Below are 6000 nucleotides of genomic sequence, written 5' to 3' on the forward strand. Positions count from 1 at the left end.
GTATATAGCATCTATAAAATGGATAATAAAATTTCGATCTTCATTTATAATTTTTTGAATAGTCAGCTCTAAAGGATAATAAATAATTGAAATATGATTTTTTGAAAAAAAAAAATGCTATCTTGATTCGTATTGGTCATAGAAGGTTTTATTTTGTTTTAGAAAGTGTGCTTTTTCACCTGCTTTTCATTGAGCCTACTAAGAAGAGCCTACAAATTTAATAAAATGTTGCAGTTTTTTAATCTTAAAAATTTGCCCTTATAGAATCGATTTCGACTTAAAGAATACCTCTTGAGTTAGTGTCTGGGCAAGAACAATTGTTTAAAGTATACGTCTCCGGGATAAACAAATTAAATAATTATAAAATATTTAGTCGATTGCCACAATTTTAAATACATAGTTATATTACATGCCATTATGCAAAAAAACAAAGTTTATAAATAATAATAATAAAACAAGGTTTATAAATTACTGCAAAAATTAAGGTTTTTTGTAATAATCTTGGTAAATTATTTATATATTTTAATCTAGAAACTCACAAATTGAAGAACATTTCAAGATATACAATTTTTATTTAAATAATTTTTCTCTTAACTGCATAAAAAAATGACTTTTTTACTTTTTAAGATTGTTTAAAACAAAAACAAAGCAAAATCAGCTGTACGTCTTCACGGATTTTTCATCAGCTACACCTGATGTACCTTTTAAAATCTTCAAATATCTATAAGATATATAATATGTATAAGATTTTTACGTGAAATGAATGATTTTTTCCCAGATGGACTGGTGTAAGAAATTATTTTGCAGAAACCAATGCTTTAACGAAAATTATTTTAAATAACGCATATATGTATATACCATGCGATCCATGTGTGGAATAAATTCAATTTTAGCGTTATCTACTATGTGAAAAAAACCTGAAACAGGTCGATTTTTATTGATAAATTGACAATTTGCAGTATGAAAATATTTCCCCCTCCAGCACCCCATTTGAATTAAAAGCACCCTCTCGAAAATTTTAAATAACAAAGGGAGTCGTATGTCACCTTGTTAGAAAGGGATTTTAGTCCTCTATTCAGCAATATAAAGAATTTGAGTTTGTGTAATTATAATTGAGGAAATTGATTTTTACAATTAAGTTAAATGTTCAACTTGACCATCATTATTCACTTTTGACCACAGGCGATTTTAGAATTTTCGTACATTTTGTATGACCTTGGGGGTTATTTTATTAATTTCTTCCGTTATCCTAACTTTTAAATCAGCAATTTTGCCTGGTCTATTAAAATATACTTTAGAAATAATTAGGTATTTTCGTATCTGTTCTGCTAAACATTAGGCAAAAAACTTTCAAGATAATAAAGTATTAGTCAAAAAGCCAACTAAACAAATGATATGAAACTAGTAGACTGCTGTCATTTAGGTATTTAGTTACTCAAAGACGTCAGTATAATATTTGTTAACTTGTTTAATTTAATTTGTTAACAAGCTTCGCAGTTTGGATTTAGCAAAATTGAAAAGAAGTTTCGTTATACTGGACATGTAAAAAATATTGACAAACCAGGTAGAAATGTTAAATTAACTGATGAAAAAAAGTTAGATGTACTTCTAGAGATTGAGGAACATCTGCATAACACATTTCGAGAACTTGCCGCCGTCAATGATGTAAGTAAATCATCCATTTTGAGAGTTTTGCATAAAGAAAAATACCATCCTTACAAAGTTCAGTTGGTTCAGAAGTTAAATGAAGATGATCCTGATAGAAGTCAAGAATTCTGTGAAATGATGATGGACAGAATGAACGCAGATTTACAGTTCATAAACAAAATAGTTTTTTCTGATGAACCGACGTTTCATTTAAACGGAACGGTTAAAAACAGAACTGTGGATATTCAAGCAGAGAAAATCCTCACTGGGTGTGTGAGACTCACATGCAATATCCTAAAAAAGTTTACGTTTACGTTTGGGCTGGTATCATTAACAAAAAAATTATTGGTCCTTATTTTTTTGAGAGCACAGTTAATGGTAAGATTTATCTTGATTTTTTGTGCCTACTTTACGAAGATTTTTTCCTGATGTTATTCATCCAAATGAGATAGATCGATCTATTTACTACCAACAAACGGAGCTCCACCGCATTTTTCACGTATAGTTTAAAATTATTTAAACGAGGTTTTACCCAATAGGTGGATTGAAAGACATGGAACGATCGAATGACCGGCTAGATCCCCCGATTTGAATACTCTCGATTATTTCTTATTGGGTTATTTAAAATCTGAAGTATATTTTAATAGACCAAACAGTATTGCTGATTTAAAAGTTAGGGTAACGGAACAAAATGTTGTACGAGAATTCCAAAATCGCCTCGGTTATTGTCAAGAAGTGAATGGTGGTCATTTTGAACATTTAATTTAATTATAAAGTACATTAAAAAATACATTCTAACTATTATGTGACATTATTATCTTCATTCAACCTAAAGTTTTGTGATAAAGACATTATCAAAATTTTACATCTTAAAAATCAATTTTCTCAGTTATGATTGCACTAAATTGTAATTGTAATGTAATTCAAAGGGAGTGCTGGACGGGTATAATATTTTTATGGAAGGGATTTTTTGGGATTTTTGTGGAAGTAGCGGCTACTGTTATAATTTTATTTTGATCAAGCGTAGTATTTACTATGTTATATTGCATTTGTAAACTTACAGCCGCTGGGTATTTTTTAATAATCTATTTGCCAGCAAAGATTTATTATTTCATATACAAAAATGTGAACCCTGGTCAACAGGAACGTTGCGGAAAAATAGATTAGCAAAGTGTCCTATATTAGATGAAAAAAACTCTTGGTAAAGAAGCTCGTGAATCATTATAATCATGATTTAATGTAAATGGTAAAATACTTTTTGTAGAATGGAACTGTAATGAGTATATGACTATAGCATCTAATTTTTATAATATAAAAGCTCTAGCACAAGCTAGTAGATCGAATCACAAGCTCAAAGGAAAACCTTTGTTTCTGAACCACGACTATAGAATACAGTCATAGGAGGCATTAATCAACACCAATGGTTTGTTATGAAATATAACATTAAAACTAGGGTCAAGAAGTGATATTGGACACTATTCTCATGACTGATTGATATGACATTAGTAAATTCATGGCTACTCTAAAAACGAGTAAATATTTTAAATATCAAATCTATTAGATTTTCGTCAATCTGTAGTTCCATTTTTAAACTTAATTCTAAGTACAAGGAGTATAATAGGAAGATCGAAAACATTGACATCTAAAGTATTTGTGGACATAAAATTTGTGAAAATGAACACTTAATTAAGAAACGTGAAGAACAGAGATGACATTCAGGACAAAATTGTATAGCGAAACTACATTTTATTGAAAATGTACTGTTACATTGTGTAAAAATCGTCTTAAATAGAAAAATAATAATTCTCATAGTTATTTTCAAACCATTCATACATATTCGTATTATATACATATATATATATATATATATATATATATATATATATATATATATATATATATATATATACAATTATTATAATACTAATGTCTTGTGATCTATTTATAGCATGGGTCAAAATTAAAAAATTTCAAATAAATAAAACAATATTCTCAATATTTCATTATAAGTAAAATTTTGAAATTCGAAAAAAAAAAACAATTTGGCTGTTAATGGGTTTTAAGGAAAGCACATGAAACATATGGAAACATATAACACCATTTCCATAACACCAAGTTTTTCTACTTTAGAATGTATGTAATATGTCTAAGTTACCACTGGGAGGGTAGAATTTAAAATTAAACGTTTAGAAGAATGAGAACAAAAAACAAAATATTTAGTTTAATTTTAAAAAAAGTGGGAAACGATTTTTAAACTTGAAGTGCAAACGTCAGGCAACTATTACATTGGTGGTTAAATCTTAATAAATTTAATAATACAAACATAAATCTCCTCAAGAAAGTAGCTTTAGAGCGACATAAAACTACTTTTTGCATTTTACAGTATAGCGGACTAACCATTGAATAACTTAGTGCGTGTTTTTGTTTAATAGAGCTTTAGAGTAACACAGATAAATGCTATCAAAGAAGAAAAATAACCACTGCATTATATTCATTTATATATATTTATTATCATAATAATTGCTTTGCAATAGAAAAATAAGAAGTTAAAACTAATGAGACGAAACACTTAAAAACTTACGTGCGTGCTTCTAATAGCTGAATAACAATATAACGAAAGTCAATCTAAACTTTCCGCGCTACTTTTATACACATTTTCGACTAGGTATGTACTATGTAGAAAATACAAGTTCCATTCACCACAATTTTATGCGTATCTCATAAGGAACATTACTCTCGAGAGAATTTACCAAGGATTTAGTGGGTTCGCACTTTCAACTATTATACTACGTCTGATTAAAAATGCTCATTCAAATCGTTATATATTTTTTTTATTAGGCTTTTAACATTAGCTTTGTGTTTATGTTCCACTTTCAATAGGTGCTAGATATGTTCACGCACATAAAAGTACCAGACTTACGTAGTAACAGATGCTACAAATAAAATATTTTTTTGGCAGACGAAGTCTTAATTAACTTGGTTACTTAATACAATCATTTGTTTTTATTTACTGAATTCATTGGTGTATCTTTTATGTTCAATTAAAGTCGAGAATATCAAATTAAAACTTTATTTAAAATCTAAGAAGAGATAAAGCTCACAAAGCTATATACTACTCATACTACATTCGTACACCGAGTGGTGAATCGTCAAGGGGTCATAGGAAATTCAATGGGAAATTTTAACCTATTGAATTGCTGCTTCCCTAATTATTTTACATAAAATAATTTTTTTTAAATAATTACGTTTATTATATAAACATCATTACAGAGTATTAAGTAAATGTGTTACAGGTTTTGGGCGTGAAGGAGAGACATCCAATGGCGTCTTCTTCTTCTTCAGGTTCCTTCTCCTATTGGAGGTTGGAAATCATCATCGCTATCTAAATTTTATTGGCCGCGCTTCTGAATAATTCTAATGAGCTGCAACCGAACCAGTATCTCAAATTACTTAGCCAGGATATTTTGCGTCGTCCTGGGTTTCTCTTCCCGTGTATCTTTCCTTGCATAATTAACCTAAGTAATACGTACTTCTCGCCCCCATTATATGACCCAGATATTGAATCTTTCTAATTTTAACAGTTTTTATGACTTCACATTCTTTCTTCATTCTTTGTAACACCTCTATATTAGTTACTTTTTCAGTCCACGATATTCTGTGGATTCTCCTGTAGCACCACATCTCAAAGGAGTTCAATTTTTTGATTTCAGACTGTTTTATTGTCCACGCTTCCATGCCGTATAGTAAAGTAGAAAAAACGTAACCACGTAGCATACTTGTGCGGATCTCTAGATTACGGTTGCAAAATAAGTTCTTCAATTTTATGAACGCGTTTCTTGCCATTTCTTTTTTAGATCTGATTTTTTGACGTGACAACGTCTTAAATTAGGTTGTGGCTCTGAGTCACTCATGAAAAAGTGTAACGCCCGCTCACGTCTGTTACGATGAGTCACCGAACGAGAGAGAGGCCCGCCGGACCAGCGAATGCCTTGCGTCTCTCTCCCACTCAAACATGATCGGTCCGCTGCGCGCGCAGCACTAGAGAATTAGGCGCGTTGAATCGGTGCGTGCTTGTGTCTCTGTCTTTCTCGAGCGTTCTTGGCGTTGGAAAACCGAGAAAGCGTCATAATACAAGTTCACACGTGTGGTTAAAGTATCGTCAGCTGTGTCATTTCATATTTCTCCTATCATCGTCCTATTCTCAACAAAATCACTCAAATAGAAATTAGTTAAGTTAAAGTTTACATGTACAATGTTTTAGTAAACAAAATATATTTCTATAGTTAAAATTTGTGCAATTCTTATTTTCATTCAATTCCTTGTTCCTATTGTGCAATTTAATAATATTCATAT

The 6000-nt window shown here is 30.2% G+C and overlaps 1 protein-coding gene across 1 annotated transcript in view; it reads right to left on the reverse strand.

Moving 5' to 3' along the window:
* The window catches only part of y (L-dopachrome tautomerase yellow), a 98172-nt gene extending 93784 nt beyond the window's left edge, over nucleotides 1-4388 (reverse strand). Inside the window, exon 1 of the mRNA XM_072540847.1 lies at nucleotides 4229-4388. The gene's annotated coding sequence lies outside the window, so the exon portion shown is untranslated. The remainder of the gene's footprint in view (nucleotides 1-4228) is intronic.
* Between the last annotated feature and the right edge of the window lie 1612 nt (nucleotides 4389-6000).

Source organism: Diabrotica undecimpunctata, chromosome 8 (genome assembly GCF_040954645.1).
Source record: "Diabrotica undecimpunctata isolate CICGRU chromosome 8, icDiaUnde3, whole genome shotgun sequence".
Lineage (NCBI taxonomy): Eukaryota > Metazoa > Arthropoda > Insecta > Coleoptera > Chrysomelidae > Diabrotica > Diabrotica undecimpunctata.